At 33.4% G+C, this 21,138-nt stretch overlaps 1 non-coding gene across 1 annotated transcript; it reads left to right on the top strand.

Moving 5' to 3' along the window:
• The first annotated feature begins 3,995 nt into the window (after window positions 1–3,995).
• Window positions 3,996–4,103, top strand: LOC126016988 (U6 spliceosomal RNA). Its single transcript, XR_007498667.1, has one exon. It is a non-coding gene; the product is annotated as a U6 spliceosomal RNA (small nuclear RNA).
• Window positions 4,104–21,138: the final 17,035 nt, after the last annotated feature.

Here is a 21,138-nt window from a genome sequence, read left to right as displayed (position 1 = left end):
TTTGTTGTTGTATTGTGCTCTATTAAAAACATATGTAAAAAAGCATAGTGATAACAGTTAATGTAAATTAGAATGATTAATATGTTTTCTACTAGCAAAATCCCCTAAGAATGATAAGAAAAAAAGTAATCATTCCCAGACTGCATGCTAATATGTGTATTTACAAGCACAAGCACGCAACCACCCACAGCAAAACACAGAAATTAAGGGGTCATGATCATTCAGGTTAGTCCCTGAGCACCAGAGTGTGTGGCACAATTTAACAACAGTATAGCTATAGGAGCTTACCTAGGAGGTACAAATGGAAGCTGAGAATATCTGTTATATCTTCTTTGTTAGAAATGACACAATTAAAACTACACTGTAGAGAGATAGTCAAGAAAAAAATTAACACTAGCTTGGTATGGAGAAGACATTGGACAGACTAAGTTGGTGTTCTTTATTTTTTCTATTTTTAATTAAATTTTTATTTAAGCACTATGATTACAAATATAATTGTAGTTGGGTTTCAATTATGAAAAAGAACACCCCCTTCACCAGTGTACCATTCCCACCACTAATGCCCCTATCTCGCTCCTCCACCACCCCTTGCCTTCTATTTCTCTCACTCATTACTCATGATAGTTGTTAGTGTAGTTATTTTTCTAACTCTTAACACTCTTTGTGGTAAGCTGTATATCATGGGCCAGTGCTTCCAGCCCTCATCTCTATTGTCTTTTCTTTTCTTTCTTTTTTTAAAATAATTTTTATTTTGACCAAAGTGGATTACAAATCTTTCACTGTAATATTTTAGGTACATAGTGACATTAAATCAGGGGCATTCCCACTAACAATGTTGTCCTCCCTCCACCCCTGTTTCTAGCATGCATCCCATATCCCCCCTCCTTTACATCCCAGGCTGCTAGTATAAGTTGGTGTTCTTATAAATCTCAACATATGAGGAGAAAAAGAGAAGCAAGAATCATTGTTGACTCTAAATTTTGATAAATAGGCTACTGTGCAGCAGTAGGGCACTTTCCTTTCATGCATCTGATCCAAGTTTGGTTCTTGGTACTCTTATGGTAATCTATGAACAGAGCCAGGGGTAAGCCCTTAACAACATTAGGAATGGCCCCAATTTTTTTTAAAGTCAAGAATATCCTGTAAGGCTTGATCTAGATTTATTTACAATTCCTTGAAATAACCTCTCTAAGTCCTTCAAATGTAAATGAATCTTTTGAGGCATTCTCATATCGCTAATCATATCTTCTTGAATTGTGCACATAGAAATAACATCTTATTTACTCACAGAATTAACTGTTAAGCTAGTAACCTTTTGTAATGAGTAATTGTGTCTCACTGTAATGCAACCTCATTTCCTCCCAAAATAAAATTCTATTTTAAGCCTTGGAATCTGTTTATCAAATTTGGCCCTTTAAATATAAAGGACAAAATACATTTTTACTACTAAATGATAGATTTTGGAAAAGAAAATGTTAGTAATGAAAAATGTCATACAAATTGAATAACCAATGCCAGTAATGGATGCCACCTCAATAATTCATCTTATACATGGCAAGATTAGCATGCAGCTCATAACATGTTCAGCTGAAAATGGGGTGGAAGCTTGCTAACTCAGCAACTTTTGGCTTTCAGGCTCTATTATTGTGCTTACTTACTAAATTTAATGTTGTGCAATTTATTTTTTATTGCCTCATTTTTAACTCTCTCTCTTTCTTTAACCCAAGATAGCTTTCTAGGCGTAAGCTTCCTATTACACTCAGACATCCATTTGTATGGAAGGATAAGAACTCTAGTTAAAGAAGATGAGGAAAAAAGCAATTCAATTTTCTGAGGCTAAGAAAGAATATGCCACATTGTATCTCCAAATTTATAAGACAAAGATGTATTGAGGGCTGGCCAATAGAAAAAGTGTTTAAGCTTTGAATACTGCCTTCAACAAGAATTCTATCCAATTATTAAAAGAAAATGCATTTTTATTATGTCAGCATTTTTTCTCTTGAGGAAAGAGTGGAGTATTTTAAAATAGATTTGCTCAGATATTATTTCTCTAAACAAAATATTTACAAAATTTTTTCAAAGCAGCAAAAATTCCATTATTCTTCCTCTTGCTCACCTTCCTAAGACTCACTCTTTGCCCTTGAAGAGTGGTGGTTAATTTTCTTATTCACAAAAGGACAACCATAAAACTACACTTGGAAAATGTGTACATCTAGAAACCTATTATCATGGTCAGGAAAAAGGTAACAATGGACAATCTAGATAAATTTACCTATTGACATAGAAATATAGGAGCACTTGGTTATTATGTTAGGTATCTATAAGAAAGGATGGTATCATTTAAAATTAAATATCATAGAAAACTAGCATTGATACTATACTTTGTGCTCTAAATTGGGTAAAATAAATGAGACAAAAATAATTGCTCTTGGGACATGGTATAAGTTGTTGTTGCATAAATGAACCAAACATGAGCCAGATTCTCCTGGGTCCTTGGCAGAAGTATGTGACTATACTTACTTAAGAAGTACGTCATAGAAATCACTAGATTTTTGCTTATGCTTTTGATCTGCTTGGATCAGTGTCGGTGCTGGTATATTGAGAGATAGTTACATGACTTGGTCATAAACATGAGCTCTGACTGTAGGTAACCTTGATTGGTAGCCAAACATACTGGCTTACTAGCTGGGACACCCAGGAAGACTTATTTAACTCTTATTTTCTCAGTTGAAAATGGGACAAGAGTTGCAGAGGGCTGTTGAAAGATAATATGTGTGAAATGTTCAGATATCACAAGACCTTAATAGAATGGAAGGGATGATTTTTTCCCATTATTTTATTAAATTGATAGAAAATTTTCTAACTCCAGATGAGAAACTCTGTATCATGTGCTACTGTTTCTGGAAACCAAAAGGTAGTGTGTGGTTTCTTTCATCATAATGTTTAGAATGTAGAACTGGGGAGTACAGCAAGAAATAGTGAAGTGCAGAGGGATGGGAGACTCTGATTGTTTCAAGAGGCAGACTCTTTCCATATTTTGATGGCCCTCATTTTACTTTATTGAAATTCCTCACAACATCCTTTTTCTCCAATATTAAGTTGTGTTTTGATGTGGTTATTGTTAGTCCTGCCATCCCCTGAAGCAATTGCATATTAACTGCCACAGTACATCCCCAGGAGTCTCCATCACTGTTTCCTTGCAGCCTAAGCACAGAGTCCTTCTAGACAGCCTTCATTTCCTTTTAACATGCAGGCATTCTCCCCTGCTGCTCCTGAGTTAGAATCTGCTCTGACAGTCAGTCTCACCATTTTCTCCAAATCCTTCATAAAACTCACCTCATCTAAGAAATCTTACAGAATGAAAATGGCACCCTGACAGGGAACAAGTGACAAGACCTTGAAACCATCTGTGCATTGTATTTTGCCCATTTTTCTTTTATCTTTTGTTATTTGTTTCTCTTCCAGTTTCTCTGATGGTTTTGCTATTTGTAATAATATAGATTCTTATTTTTAACTGCATTATACTTTCCTGAAGTTTTTATCCAAAGGAGATTAATTTGATTTTATGGATGCTTTCACTTTTTAATAAACTATAAATTTAAAGCTGTCATCATATCATACTTCCTATGATGACTATCATATCATACTTCCTATGATGACTATCATATCATAGTTTAACTATGCCCATTTTTTCTCTGGATATCCTTTTATTTATTCAACTAATGGAAGTTTTTGGTTCCTGGTCTTGTAGGTATTATATTGGTTACTTAGTTTTTTCTAAATAGTAAAGTCAAGGAATAATAAATGTTGCTAACCAAGGAGATAAAATATTATTATTTTTGTGTTGTTAAGTTTTTGGGTCACAGTCACTTATCATTTCATGCCTCTGCAGAAGGAAATCCTTTACAATCTAATCAAACTAAAGGACTAACAGTAACAAGTGATTATTGTCAGCATTTTTCAAATTTTATTTATTTTATTTAAGCATATATATCGTGCTTGTTTCAGCAGCACATATACTAAAATTGGAACAATACAGAGAAAATTAGCATGGCCCCATGCGCAAGGATGACACGCAAATTCGTGAAGCATTTCATATTTTTAAAAAAAAGCATATATATATATCACATAGCTTACTGAGTTGATCATAATACATTTGTTTCTAGGTAAGTGGGGGAGATATTATTTTAAAAATGAATTGAAAGAAAGAAAGATGGAATAAAAAGAGTATGACGACAAGAAAATTTGTAAAAATTATTTTATATTCAATGAGGACATTAATTCATTGTCAGAAGGTTTAGTAAGCTCTTGTTGCTAGTTAGCCATTTTGTTACTTCATTTGTTTCTAAACATCAGGTGGCTTCAGATACACACAGAAATCTAAATTGTTGTCTTCCTTTGAAGATAATAGTATAAAACAAAACAAAAAAAGAGTTATCACGCAGCTGTGAATGCAGTTATACAGTCCAGGAATTCCAAGCATTATTGCTGCTATTGTAGCTTTTGTGGGGACTTTTTCAGCTGCCAGGACTTAGAAATTAAAGTAAGGTGAAGAAAAGGTGCCCAGACTCATTCCAAAATAAGTTCTAGAAATATCAGCCCAAATTCTAGCATACATAGAGTTTTGATCAGATTGGTGTCTCTGCAGAGAGCCATAGAAAGTGGTGAAGGAGGGCCTCTTGCAAAGCAGTGATGAGTGAAGCAGGTGTGGCTTTGGCAGGGTGAGGACTTGCCTTTCTTTCAGCTGTGTGGCCAGTGTACCCATGACTTTTCTCAGCTTAGTTTACATCTTTTTCAAGAACAGAATGAGTATATAGAACTGGCGAGGTGTAGACATGGTGACAGCATTTGTGTCTGCCAGCATTTTATAGTTGATTAAGAGTTACAAAAATGTGTCCATCACTTCTGTCTTAGAAACTAAAAAATAAGGAAATTATAAAAGAAAAAAATTATTACTATAAGTAGAACATGTTACAATGAAACAAAACCTTTTCTGGCTAAGGGCTACTTTAGCTTCACCAGATTTTTAGAGTTCATTTTCTGATTTGAGTTTGGTAGTATATTGCATATATGGCATAGCACAGTATTAAATGTCTTGGGGAGTCCTTTGTTGTGCTTTACTTTCAGTCATCATTATATTATGCTACCTGTTTATATTAGTTAAGTCAACAATGACAATTTTTAGTCTGACAAATATGTTTAATTTACATAAAGGTAAATGTACCAAACATTTTTTGAATCTAGATTCTAAATTCCTGTTGGGATAGAAATACTCAGCACAGTATTTATTTTGAGGTCCTTTTCTTTTCAGAGAATCCTCAAGATCTTACTCCTCCTGAGTAAAGCAAGAATCCATAGTGGTTAAGAATAGAGGATTCAATGGGCATTTGAAAGACTTGGCAAACCCATAAAGAGAATACTTGATCAATCTTTTCTCTACCTACACCAGGGAATTTGAACCTTAGGAATCTCAATCCCCTTGATTGATCTACTAGAGTTGGTGCTCTCCCTTCTTCTATTCAACTATGCTTTTATGCTTAATCTGACCTGCTAATTATACTTTATAAAAAATTGAGTCAACAACTTTTAGAAATAAACAACAACAAAAAGCTAGGTTTAGGTTTGTCTTAGGCATTGTCCTTTAGGATAGTTTAAATTCAAGGACTTGGAAATTAGGATAGCAGGTCACGTAGTTAGAGCATATTTTTTTTCTTGAGTGCATTGTGCAGTGATATTACATGGGTTATGTTCTCTTCTATCTACTTTACAAAAATAAAATCTATAATTGAATTACTGTGGTATATACAATTACAAAGTTGTCCATAATTGAATTCCAGTCATAATGTTTAATACCTATCACTTCACCAGTGCACATTTCCCACCAGCAAGGTTCCCAGTTCCCTTCCTGCACTCCCATATATGAAGAAAATAAAGCCATTTTTTACTTTCTTTTATTCTCACTTTTTTATTTTAGACATTGTGATTTGCAATATTATTACTGAAGGAATATCATGTATATCACTTTACCTTCTTCTAGCACCCAGTTTTTATCCAGAGTGATACTTTCTAATTTCACTGTCATATTGATCCCTTCTCTGCCCTAACTGCACTTCCTTACTATTTGTAGATCTCATATATATAAATTTGTACAACCATTCTATTTCTATCCTTCCCCTTTACTTACTTTCAGAAGCAGCTTTATTGTGACCTACTACCTTAGTTACCATGTTTTTCTAAAGTCACTCTTTAGAAACAGACTGTGTCCTTTTCAGTGACCAATAAAATGAATTTTGTGTACATCATCTCTTTGGGGGGGGGTTCACACCTGGCAGTGCTGATGCTTTCCTTAATCCTGTCTCTATGCCTAAAAAGAAATAAGTTCTAATGGCTTGGTAGGTCAAATGGGGTACCGAAGCTCTAAACTGGATCAACTACATTCCAGGCAGACTGCCTTACTCAGTTTCCTATTGCTTTGACCTATATGTTATCCATATTTTACATTTATTATTTAATCATTGGTCATTGCAAATGGGATGCCATTTCCCAAAGTATACATATAGTACTATGTGCATTGGTTTATTAAAGTTGTTTTGAGGAAATTGTGATATTTAATATTTCCTAGAAGAATATGTATATTTTAGATGAAGAATATCATAGCTCGTTTATTTCTATTAAAAACCATCAGTAAGTACTATCACAATTCAAAATCTTTTGGTCAAACTTTTTCTCCATGATTAACTGGTACAATATTATTTATTCAAAGGGCAATGAACATAAAAATGTACAATAGCATGGAGCAGCAGGTAGAGATGGTAGAGTGTTTTACTTGCATGTGCTTAATCTCCAGCATATCCCACAGGGTCCCTGGAATACCACCAGGAGTAAGTCTTTAGTGCAGAATCAGGAATCACCTCTAATCCTCAATGTGTATAGCCTCAAAACAAAAACAAACAAAATAGTTAAACAAAAAGAGTAAAAGCCAATCCTGTATAAATTTTAGTTGTCAAGTAAGAAATGAATGTCCTGTGCTTGGAAAAGATGCAGTTTAATTTGTTGCATTTGTTAGTTTATGAATAGTAAAGGAACAAAGTAAAGGAACAAAGTCCCCATATTGCTTTTCATTTTTTAATTTAAAATGTCCTTGATATTTTTTAGGTTATGAAAAACATCTCAAGTAAGACAACATGTAGTACCAAACATGAGTAAATAACTATAAGGTAGCTGTACAATAATTTTTAAAATTTTATATTATTCCATGAGAAATGTTTTTTCCTTTTTTTGAAATTTTCAGAAGTATCCTATCCTAAAAGTACCTATTACATAAGCTGAAATTCTGAAAAATTCATTTAGGCCACTTTGGAATAATGTATACAAGTGTTTAAAATATATATATATATATATATATATATATATATATATATATATATATATATATATATATATATATATATATTCTTAGTGAACAGGCAGTACTTTTACAGGAAGAAAACAATACTCAGAAAGTAAATGAATATTTTGTATTATGGAGATAATAACTTTCAAAGCTTTGAATGGAAACATAATAATGGTAGCCACAGATACTTTTTAAAGTGCTTAAAATTACTAATTCACTTATTATTTATACAAATCTACTTTTAGAGATAAGAAAGCTATATTACTAAATTTTTCTGCTGTGCCAGGTAGATGATAGATGACTTTTTAAAATGATCACTTATATGCCATGTTTTCTGTTTTTTATTAAGAAATCTATTAAAGTAGTCTTTCTGGGCTGGAGACTGTGGATAAAGCTGACTCTGCTGGGCCCCTTAAGCTCAGCAGACATTTTGAGGCTTCCCCAGGCTTGCTTCAACCTGGGAACCTTAATCTTCTCTGGCATTCATACCCTGAGGGTTTGCTTCAGCTTAGGCGAGTCCTTCCAGGCCAGAGACTGCAGATAAAGCTGACTCTGCTGGGCCCCTTAAGCCCACCTCTTAAAGGGTCAAAGCAAGGGAGTGTGTGGCTGCTCCGATTCACTTTGCTGCCGCGCACTCCCCCTAGCCTAAGAATACGATCACAACACATAGAAAAACACACAACACAAGTGTGACAATGGGGAAACTACACAGACCAACATCAGGCATAGATAATGAAGATGGCAACTCTGATGATTCAACAATGGCCAACCACCTAGTCTTTCAGATATGGAATTTAGAGATAAAATATGGAGGATGCTCACAGAACTCAAAGAAAGTATAGAAGAGAACACTAATAAGAATCAAGAGAATATGAAGATAGAAATCAGAAAACTCCAAACTGAAATATCAGGTCAAATAACAGGTCTGAAAAACTCAGTAGACGAATTGAAGACCAAAATGGATGAGCTTTCCCACAGGTTAACAGCAGCTGAGGATAGAATTCATGTGTTGGAAGATGAGATGCATAACAACTCCATACAGCAGAAGAGATCGGAAAAAAAGCATTGAAGCAAATGATCGGACAATGAAAAATTACTCAAAGAATATGAACAGATGAAAATAGAAGCCTTTGATAAGCTCAACAGAACAACTTAAGAATCATTGGAGTCCCAGAGAGCCAAGAAGAAAATCTTGAGGAAGAATCAACAGTCAAGAACATCATCACAGATAAACTACCAGAGCTATAGAATACATGTGTCCAAATCCTGCATGCCCGAAGAGTACCAGCTAAAAGAGACCCCAAGAAAAATACCCTATGACAAATCTTAGTCGAAATGATGAATCCAACAGATAAAGATAGAATACTGAAAGCAGCAAGATCTAAAAGGGAAATTACATTCAAGGGAGCATCCTTGAGATTTACAGCAGAACTTCACCAGAAACACTCAAGGCCAGAAGGCAGTGGTAGGATATAGTGACAATGAAATAAATGCTTCGCCTAGGATACTGCACCCAGCAAAACTCACTTTCAGGTTTGAAGAAGTATATATTGCTTCACAGATAAACAACAGCTCAAAAACTTTACAGACTCAAAACCAGCCTTAAAAAAAACTGAAATCTACTTTAAAGACAAGACAGACCAAAAAGCACACCAAACTTCTACACAAAGATGGCAATTAATCTCATGACAATTATCTCTCTCAAAGTCAATGGAATAAATGAACCTGTTAAGAGGCATAGAGTGGCAAAATGGATCAAAAAACTGAACCCAACCTTCTGCTGCCTACAAGAAACACACCTGAATAGTCAGAATAAACATAGACTCAAAATCAAAGGCTGAAGGAAAATCATCCAAGCAAACAATACTCTTAAAAAAGCTGGAGTGGCCATACTAATAACAGATGACACAAACTTTATACTCAGAAAAGTGGTAAGGACAAAAATGGACATTATGTACTAATCAGGGGACATGTCAAGTAGGAAGAAATTACTCTCCTAAACATATATGCACTTAATGAGGGACCAGCAAACTATTTAATATAATTGTTGACAAATCTGAAAAAGAATATCAATAAAAAAATCTATTAAGACTATACAGAAGCCAGGTCCCTGTTTGTGATGTCAGGCTGGGAAAATCTATGAAATAAGCCAGCCCACTGGGGCCCAACTGTGAAAAATTGTGAGTGCTGCCTGTGCGTGTCTGTCTCCTGTCCTGTTGTGTAAAACTCTTGGGAGTGGGCCAAAAAGAGGCTCCAGAAGAGCACTTTGGCTCCGCTTCACTACGTGACCATGCACTCTTTCTAAGGAAAGAACACCATCGCAACAAGAAGGAAAAATCACAATAAGAACTGTACTGGATCACTGAAGCCCAGCATTTCTCTCCGGACTGTCTTCTCTGCTGCGTGCTCAGGCCTAAGATTTGATCCTGTGAGAGGCTTCATCTATGGAGGACTCCCCTCCCTTGGAGGCAAGTCAACCCACCCAGAAAGGGTGGATCCAGACGAGTCGGACTACATACATCATTTAGCCAATGAATACCACCACAACATGTAGAAAAACCCACAATACAAGTGTGACAATGGGGAAACAACGCAGGCCAGCATCAGACATAGAGAACGAAGATGACAATTCTGATGATCAGATAATGACCAACCAACTAATTAACCTCTCAGACTTTAGACAAGCAATATGGTAGATGCTCAAAGAACTCAAAGAAACCATGGATCAAGTTAAACAGAATGAAGAAAATATGAAGACAGAAATCACAAAACTCCAAACTGAAATAACATGTCAAATAGCAGGCCTGAAAAACTTAGTAAATGAAGTAAAAGACAAAACGGATAAGCTCTGGGACAGGGTAACAGAAGCTGAGAATAGAATTGGTGTGGTGAAAGATGAGATAAATAACAATTCCATACAGCAGGAGAGATTGGAAAAAAACTTAAAGCAAATGAACAGACAATGGAAAAATTAGTCAAAGAATGAGAACAGATGAAAACAGAAACAACTTCAGAATCATTGGAGTCCCAGAGACCCAGGAAGAATCAATGACGAATCCCACAGATAGAGACAGAATTCTGAAAACAGCAAGATCAAAAAGGGAAATTACATTCAAGGGAGCATCCTTGAGATTTACAGCAGACCTTCACCAGAAACACTCAAGGCCAGTGATGGGATATTGTGACAAGATTGAATGAAATGAATGAAATGAATGCTTCACCTAGAATACTGTACCCAGCAAAACTTTCTTTCCGGTTTGACGGAAGAATACATGGTTTCACAGACAAAAAACAACTCAAAAACTTTACAGACTCAAAACCAGTCTTAAGAGAAAAACTGAAAAACCTACTTTAAGACAAGACTAACCAAAAGACACACCAGATTTCGATATAATGATGGCATTGAATCCCAGGACAATTCTCTCTCTCATTGTCAATGGACCAAATGCACGAGTTAAGAGACACAGAGTGGCTAAATGGATCAAAAAACTCAATCCAACCTTCTGCTGCCTACAAGAAATGCACCTGAATAGTCAGAACAAATATAGACTCAAAATAAAAGGCTGGAGGAAAATTATCCAAGCAAACAACACCCATAAAAAAGCTGGAGTAACCATACTAATATCAGATAATGCAAACATTATACTCAGGCAGGTTGTAAGGGACAAAGATGGACATTTTATATTAATCAAGGGGTATGTAGAGCAGGAAGAAATAACTCTCCTAAACATATATGCACCGAATGAGGGGCCAGCAAAATATTTAATACAATTATTGACAAATCTAAAAAATAATATTAATAACAACACAATAACTGTGGGGGACCTCAGCACAGCTTTGTCCACACTGGATAGGTCAACCAGACTGAAACCCAATAAGAATATACTAGACCTGAAAAGAGAAATGGAAGAAAGAGGCCTAGTATATATATAGGACACTCCATCCCCAGAAACCTGGATACACATTCTTCTCCCAATGTACATGGGACATTCTCCAGGATAGACTATATGCTGGCACATAAAACATACCTCCATAATATCAAGAGAATAGAAAATTTGCAGGCTACACTCGCTGACCACAAGGATCAAATTATTTGTGAATTCCAAAGGGACTCAGAAGAAAAACTTTAACACCTGGAAGTTAAACAACCTCATACTCAATAACCAGTGGGTCCGAGATGAAATCAAGGAGGAAATCAAAAGGTTCCTGGAAACAAATGATAATAAAGACACAAACTATCAGAACTTATGGGACACAGCAAAAGCAGTACTGAGAGGAAAATTTATAGCTTTGCAAGCACACATCAGGAAGGAAGAAGGGGCTTACCTGAGTAGCTTAATGACACAGCTCATAGAACTAGAAAGTGCTCAACAAAAGGACCCAAAATAGGGAGACAGAAGGAAATAACAAAGCTGAGAGCAGAAATCAACGAAGTGGAAACCCGAAAAACAATCCGAAACATCAACAAAAGCAGAAGTTGGTTCATTGAAAAAATAAACAAAATTGATAGACCACGGGCAAAACTAACAAAGAAAGAGAGAGAAACTTGATAACTCGTATTAGGAATGAAAAAAGAGCGATCACTACTGATATGGCAGAGATTCAAAGGGTAATCAGAAAATACTTTGAGAAACTCTACGCCACTAAAAATCAATGAAGTGAAAAAACAAAGAACAATCTGAAAGATCAACTAAAGCAGAAGTTGGTTCTTTGAAAAAATAAACAAGATTGGCAAAACTCACAAGGAAAGAGAGAGAGAAACCTGATAACCTGTATTAAAAATGAAAAGGGGGAGATCACGGCAGATATTGTAGAGATCCAAAGGCTAATCAGAGACTACTTTGAAAACCTTTAGGGTATTAAACATGAGAGACTAGAAGAAATGAATATGTTCTTGGACACTTACAATCTTCCCCAGTTAAGTAAGGAGGATGTAGCATATCTAAACACTCCCATCTCTATTGAGGAAATTAAAACTGTAATAAAACATCTGCCCAAAAAGAAAAGCCCAGGCCCAGATGGATTTCCTAATGAATTCTTTCAAACCTTTCAAGAGGAGCCACTAGCCAGGCTCTTGCATGAAATTGAAAAAACGGGAACATTCCCAAACAGCTTTTATGAAGTCAACATCACCTAGATACCTGCCAAAATAGAAAATTACAGACCAATATCCCTAAAGAATGCAGATGCAAAGATCTGGCAAATAGGATTCAATGCCTCATTAAGAAGATCATCCACTATGATCAAGTAGGTTTCATCCCAGGAATGCAAGGATGGTTTAACATCTGTAAATCTATCAACATCATACACACTATCAACAACAAGAAAATTAAAAATCACATGATCTTATCAATAGACGCAGAAAAAGCATTTAAGTTCCAACACCCATTCTTGATAAAAAAAAAAAAAGATGGGAATGAAAGGATCCTTTCTCAATCTATTTAAAGCTATCTACCACAGCGAATGGCAAATATTATCTTCAATGAAGAAAAACTAAAAGCCTTTCCTCTAAATTCTGGTACAAGACAAGACTGTCTGCTCTCACCACTCCAGTACTAACGTAGTATTGGAAGTGCTTGCTATAGTGATCAGGCAAGAAAATGATATCAAGGGAATCCAGATAGAAAAGGAAGAAGTCAAGCTCTCACTTTTTGCAGATGACATGATACTCTAATTAGAAAACCCTAAAGATTCTACCAAAAAGCTTCTAGAAACAATAGACTCATATTGTAAGGTGGCAGGCTACAAAATTAATACATAGAAATAAATGGCCTTTTTATACATCAATAATGATAGGGAAGAGATGGACATCAAGAAGGCAATTCCATTCACATTAGTGCCACACAAACTCAAAAACCTTGGAGTCAACTTGACCAAAGACGTGAAGGACCTATACAAAGAAAACCATAAAGCCCTGCCTCAAGAAATAAGGGAGGACACATGGAAATGGAAACACATACCCTGATCATGGATTGGCAGGATTAACATAATTAAAATTGCAATACTCCCCAAAGCATTGTACAGATTTAATGTGATCCCTCTAAAGATACCCATGATGTTCATCAAAGAACAATAAATACCCCCGAATAGCTAAAGCACTCCTATGGGAGTGCATTAATTTCCCCAACTTTAAACTGTACTACAAACTAATAGTTATCAAAACAGCATGGTATTAGAATAAAGACAGACCCTCAGATCAGTGGAATAGGCTTGAGTTATCAAACAATCTTTTCCAGACATACAATCACCTAATTTTTGACAAAGGAGCAATAAATTCTCAGTGGAGCAGGGAAAACCTCTTCAATAAGTGGTGCTGGCAGAACTGGTTAGCCACTTGCAAAAAAGAAACATAGACCCCCAGTTAATATCATGTACGAAGGTAAAATCCAACTGGATTAAATACCTTGATATCAAACCTGATACCATAAGGTATATAGAACAACACGTAGGTAAAACACTCCATGGCATTCAGACTAAAGGCATCTTCAAGGAGGAAACTGCACTTTCCAAACAAGTGGAAGCAGAGAGAGGGCATGGGGGATGGATGAAGGGAAATTTGGGACATTTGTGGCAAGAAATGTGCACAGTGAAGGCTATTGTACACTATATGAAAGAAAATTTATTATGAACAATTTTGTAACTTTGAAAAAAACCCATTATGAAGAACCTTGTAAACCACAGTGTTTAAATAAAGTAATTTTAAAAAATAAAAAATTCAATAATCTTAGGTAATCAGAAAAAATATTCATTAAAATTAGCTATTACAAATGTTAATTCAGTGGCTAATTTAACTCATGAACAAAATATATTGATTGAGCATTGTTTAAAGAAATTGATACTATTGTAAGTTTTCTGAATATAAATCTATAAAAATAAACTTAGGGAATAGTTTAATATTTTGAATCATAATCTAAAGAAAATTTAAATGTTTGGACTTTATAGTTTCTATAATTACACATATAAAATGGTATTATAATAATATTTTTAAAAATTTAGAAATAATATAGACAATCATTAGTAGAAATTAAATTAATATGAGTAGGAATTGGATTAGATGTAGGGAAAGAAAAGCATGTTTTCAAATTTTACTTTATATCATTTGTTTTGCCTTTCTTTTTTTTTTTTTGGTTTTTGGGCCACACCCCATGACACTCAGGGGTTACTCCTGACTATGCGCTCAGAAATCGCTCCTGGCTTGAGAGACTATCTGGGACACTAGGAGATCAAACCAAGGTCTTTCCTGGCTGGCGCCATGCAAGGCAGATGCCTTACTGTTTGTGCCATGGCTTTGCCTCTGTTTTGCATTTTTACAAATATTTATCTATAATATATAATATGGTGTATTATATGCAATAATTATTTTATATAATTTGATTAATAATTACATAATATATTAGTATAATATTTAGTACATAATTAGATAAATATAATGTATATATTCATATATCTTTATACAGTAATATATAATCATTCTACATTAATATATCCAGTATACATTGATATAACTAATATTTAACAATGTATTACTATATAATTAATTTAATATATATGTAGATACTAATTCTGATAGTATTATATGATATATGGATAATTATATTTTTAATTATTTATAATATTTAAATTTTATATAATAATTAGAAAATATTTCTTAGTTGAGAGTCATGTGCTATTTTGGGAGGCCCAGTACATAGGTTTGAAGAGAGGGTAATTATCTATTAGCTATTATTGTATTACAAAATCCAAAACTAGTGTTTTGAATCCACTTGCCTAGTTCTGTGAGTTAGAAACTTGAACAAAGATCACTGTATGATTTCTCCTCCACATGAACCCTGAAGTGTAATTCAGAAGTGTTTATCAGTGACATGCCAAGCAACAGCTTCAATCACAAGTCTTACAGTCTAAAGGCTGTGATTGATAGGCTGGACATATCTGATAATGAAACATGGAAAACTTACATGTTACTTCTCCAGCAAGCAATTGTAGTAGTGGATTTTCTTTGTGGTGAGAAGATTCACAGAGACAGAATCATCTATTAAGAAAGTAAGCTCCATGGTGCTTATAGTCTTTATTTTTAGCCCATCTTTTTATTCTTTGAACTTTTTATTCTTCACTCCACAGAATAGATTTTTGTTCATTGCCTCTCAGATATCTACTAACCACCTCAGTCAAATTCTAGATTTACTACTAAATTTCTCAACAGCATATAGTAAATCTGGAATTGGACTTAAGCAGTTAGTAGAGATCTGAGAGGTAGTGAAAAGAAAATCTATTCTATGGAGTGAGGTTATCATTCAGAGAATTCAAAGATGGGCTAAAAATAAGAGCTCAAAGCAATGGAAATTATTTTCTTTTTTTACTGTTAATTCTATTTTTTTTTTTTGGTTTTGGGTCACACCTGGCAGCGCTTAGAGATTACTCCTGACACTATACTCAGAAATCGCTCCTGGCAGGCTTGGGGGACCATATGGTATGCCAGGATTCAAACCACTGACCTTCTGCATGCAAGGCAAATGCCTTACCTCCATGCTATCTCTCTGGCCCCAGAACTTATTTTCTTAATAGAAGCACTGATGAAGACAGGAATTGGACTATTTGAACTAGGGAGAACATTATCAATGAAAATATAAAGGGATATCTGTAATATGGAACTTTCTAGTATTTTTTAAAAGTATATTTTACATTTATATTTGATTTTAATATATCAGTGAGCATCATTGATACATAAACAATAGGAATTCTTGTATGGAGAAGACTTAATTGATTCACCATATTGTTAAGTAAGCCTAGGAAAGAAAGTACAAAAGAGAGGGACTTGATGGTTTGAAATAAAAAGGATATATAATGAAAGATAACAATTTATTTCTCCTCAAAATTATTTGTTTTCTAAGGATTATGAAGTTAATATTTGCTATAGTTTTTGAAAAATACCTTTATTTGTAAATGACTTTTATACTTTCCACTTTATTTATTCTTTTTAAAATATTTTTTAAAAATGTATTCTAATTTAAAAGTATTGTGAATTATTTAAGTATATGTAAAGTTACAGAGAAATGTAAAAACTACCCCAATGTTATTAAATGAATAAATCCTAGTGTTTCTTCACATCTTATTTACATTTCTAGTGAAAAAATATGGTAATATGATTGGAGTTCTCTAAGACCGTAACATGTCACATATTTTCCATCAATTATGAGTTTATGTATACTTCTACTGATTTACTTTTTATATTTATTCCATGTGTACATAAAATTAATGAAAAAAGTATTGCTTTGCATATTTAAATAGTTTTACAAATGAAATGATACACATATTGCTTTGCAACTTTTTTTTCACCCTACATTTTGTTTTGGATATAAATACATGCCAACTAACATCAATCTTTTTAAATTTTGATTTATTTATATTTTAAACATGGTTATACTAAATATATTTTATTATATGAACTGAAACAACTAAAATTAATTTTTTAAATTTAGGAATTCATAAATATCACTACAATATACATCCTGTGTATATTAGTGGGAATTCTGTAGGGTCTATATCTAGAAAATAAGGTTGACAAAAAATGTCAAAATTTACATTTCAATATAAAATATTAAAAATAAAACATTCATTATCTTAACAGAAGCTTTAGGTTGGGCTTTAACTTTTAGGCTTAGACCTTAATTTCCAGTAATATCATCAAGAAATTACCCTCCTTCCTTTTCAGATTAGTCTCCTTGAATGTGAATTCTTTTCTTTTCTTTTTTTTTTTTGGTTTGTGTTTTTGTATTTGTTTTGTTTTGTTTTGTTTTAAATATAATTTTTATTTTGATCATAGTGTCTTACATATTGTTGACAATAACATTTTTTTCTTAGATTGGTAGCAGAATGCTTATTGCATCCACAAGCATGTCATACAGATAAAATGTACCCAGAAGGAGAGTAAAAGCAGCTTTTTACCTAAAGCAATTTTGTAAAAATTGTAATCTTTCTCTAGTATACCCCCAGGAAGCCTCTATCTGTTAATTTATTTTCTGCAATTGGGTCTCTTTCAAAAAAAAAAAAAAGAGAGAGCACTCCTAGAAAAAATATTAAGTCCTTTCCTGGAACTGAGAGAAATAATATTTTTACCTTACAGCACATGACTTCACTGAGGGAATGGAAAGCAAACAGAACCATATCATTCTTCTAAAAAGGCGAAGGGTTTGAGGAAAGAGACTGATAGTTCCCTGTGCTGTCCAATGTATAAAAGAAACCCATCTATGGCTTCATTAGATATCATGAAATTTTTCTCCAGATACAAATTTAAGCTTTCAACTTAAACTCATAAATGACACAAGAGAGGTCTTATCAAATGTACTATCAGTGTCTTTTAATTCAGAAATTTTTAAATCTTATTCTCTGAAGTATGATATTACTGGAACTTATTAAATTCTTTCCAAAGACAAATATACAAATATACAAACAAGATATGTATTGTGTATACATATATATTATGCATTAATTTATTCTTATAAGATTTGAGAAATACAAAAATAGACACATCAAATGTTTCTAATTATAAATATTTGAGAGAATAAATTTATTTTACTCAAATTTTATTCCAATTAAATTAATTTGAAAATAAGATAATTAACTTTTGTTTCAAAAGCTGCTATTATTTCCCCTATATCACTCTAATCTTTTTATTACCTTTTACTTCTATTATTTTTAATGTTTTCACACTTTCTGAGTTTATCTGGAAGATGTTAACAGTAATCTTTGGTCTGATATCATAAGCACAACCATTAGCAACTTCAGGTATAAAACAATGAATTTGCTAAAGTAATAATTAAATAGATAATTATTTTTTTAAGTATGACATTCTCCTTTCAACCTTAGAGGCTTTTCTGTTTAATTCAGAACCAGGAAATTGATTTTACCATTAAAACGTCTCAGTTTTTATTTACTTATAAAATAATCTTTTTTCATATACAGGATTTTCTTTTCTTCTTATCTTTAATGACTCTAATTACTATAATAAAGATTTGTGCATTTTTTTATTTAAAAAAACAAAGTCACCATAAAGATAATAAGAACTAAAGCTTCTGTAATGAAATGGTAGCCTTCTTCAGCTAGAGCAAACTAAGACAGCATGAGACCAGATTCCGGGCACAGGAATCAAGACAGGCTTGGTCTTTCAACTTTCAGCCTATTTCTCTGAAGTCACACTTGTCACAGTCACCACTGGTAACATACACATTCACAGTCTAAGTAAAGAATTGTAACCTATGGATAAAAATGTGAATTCTTTACTCAGACTGTGAATGTATATAATAAATTTTTATCTGTTTCATCAGAAGTTATACTCTCAATAAAGGAGATTGAATTATTTTCAAATGTTTCTGTCATATTTGTATTTTTTAATTTTTATTGTGGCCAAAGTGAATTACAAATCTTTCACAGTAATATTTAAGGTACATAGTGACAATAAATCAGGGGCATTCCCACCACCAGTGTTGCCCTCCCTCCACCCCTGTTCCCAGCATGCATCCCATATCTCCCTCCTTTATCCCCCCCCCTTCCCAGAATACTAGTGTAACTGGTCCCCACTTGTACAGCTTGCTGTGGATTGGGTATAGATTTTGTTGTTGTTGACTTTATTTTTTATTTCCACTAAATATCCATGCAAGTATCTGGACCTGGTACCATCCATTTTTTCTCCTCAATATATGAGGATGAACAAGATGATTCAAGCAATGTGGTTCTGTTGGAGATATAGGAAAAGAAAAAGGAAAAGAAGAAAGAGAAAAAAAACTAGGGTAAGTCCTTCTAGGTGTTATAACTATCAATTTAGAACAGGAAAGGGAAAAAAGAAGAAAAAGGTAACAAAACAAAAAATAACAGAAAACAAGAAAGCAATAATAAGAAAATTACAAAAATGAAAAAAAAAAAACAAAAATAATATTTCTAAGGACAGCCAACAGACCAGGGTCCACTGAGGTAGGCCAATGACTCTGTCAATCTCTACCATGCCACTTGGTTTTTGTAACAATGGATAGTTTCTATAGCTAATGGTGTTAGTAACTAATCAAAATGATTTAGAGCAGAAAATTGCTCTCATAATGACCAAATATGGTGGAACCAGCCTGCTTTGCTATGGAAAACAGTTGTAATTCCTCTGACATACATTGCCAAAATACTCTCATTATGTGAAGAAGTAATGAGTTGCTCCAATCATATACTTGTTTAATTGTTTTAGTGCTTTATTTTCATATCTCTTACTTGAAAATTTAACACCAAAATATATTTCCCCAGAATAACTTAGCATAAATATTTTATATACTTTCCTCACAGATGAAATAATGGTCTTGAAACAGTTTTATAAATTTAAAATTTATTAATTTTTTAGTGCACAGTAGGCACTGTGCTACATGTAATGGATAATACAGACTTGAATAAGACCTGGCTCTGGTCCTTGAGAATCTACCATTTTTTGAAAGAAGATAGACAGAGACATAAATATCTCTGAAATGAAATAGTCTGTTATAAATAGGACATGAAGAACTGAATAATATATGAGTGTGGATTACAGGCATAATTAGAGTTATTACATTTCTAGGCCTACATGCTAAACTATATAAGGAACTTCAAGTAGATCATCCATTTATACATAGAATTTAATGTACAGTTAACATATTATTTTTAATTAATTAAAATAACTATTTCCCTCAAAATTATAACTGAAATATAATTTTAAAGATTCATTCCAAATGTGTATTGATCTCCTTTTATAATTTTAACATCCACCTTTTTAATACCTTTTTAAACCTTTTATGTTTCTTACTCATTCTCCATTGCCTTATAATTTTCTCTACTTTTATTAATTCCTCTTTATTTACTTTTCTTCATTTTATTGTTCAGTTTTCTCCTTGTAAAATGTATCTACTATCTGCAATAGTTACCATATTGAAATACTTTCTTTTCTAGTATTATTTTCCAACTAATGGGAGAAGTGCTTTTCTTTCTAAGGAAAAATACTCTGCAGACAATAATCTAGCTTAAAATAATCCCTCAGTTCTGAATCACATCAGTTCTTGACAACAATCAAATGCACATCATCTCTTTTCCAATTATCCTGTTAAAAAACTGGGTCTTTCGGTATAATGAACAATTGATACATGTTAAGAGCAGATGCATGAACTAATTAGACCTGGTCAACATGGTCACTAGTTGTGCTTCTTTCACTTTCTTTAGTTATTTCATGAACTAATTGGACCTGGTCAACACACTCACTAGTTGTGCTTCTTTCACTAAGATTAGTAAAGTGAGAGTTAGAATTTACTATTTTACTTCATAGTCTCCTATATTTGACTATCAATTAATTGTTAATTCATACACAGCAACTCACAGGGTCCCATTCTCAGAGCTTTGAGAATGTATGGTCCAGGACTATTTCCTTTCCACAAGAAACAAATTAAATTCCAACAAATTGGAAACAATAAATGTTGCAATATCAACAATATAAAATAATGTAATACAAAAACATTTGTAATGCCAACAAATACTGCGACTATCTCTGAAAATCTTGTATAGGAAGTTAATTTTTATTTATTTCATTATTTTTGGGGTGGCACACATAGCCTTGCTCAGGGACAAGGTTTTTGTGCTATGGTTTTTTGCTATGGTTCATGTCTGGCAGTGCTCAGGAGAACATATGTGGTGTTAGGTCAAACTTGGTTGCCTCCATGCTAGATGAGTAACCTTATATTATCTTGCAAGAC

Source organism: Suncus etruscus, chromosome 8, assembly GCF_024139225.1.
Source record: "Suncus etruscus isolate mSunEtr1 chromosome 8, mSunEtr1.pri.cur, whole genome shotgun sequence".
In the NCBI taxonomy this organism is placed as follows: Eukaryota; Metazoa; Chordata; class Mammalia; order Eulipotyphla; family Soricidae; genus Suncus; species Suncus etruscus.
The sequence above is the reverse complement of the archived record's forward strand: the minus strand, read 5'-3'. Positions and strand labels throughout refer to the sequence as shown.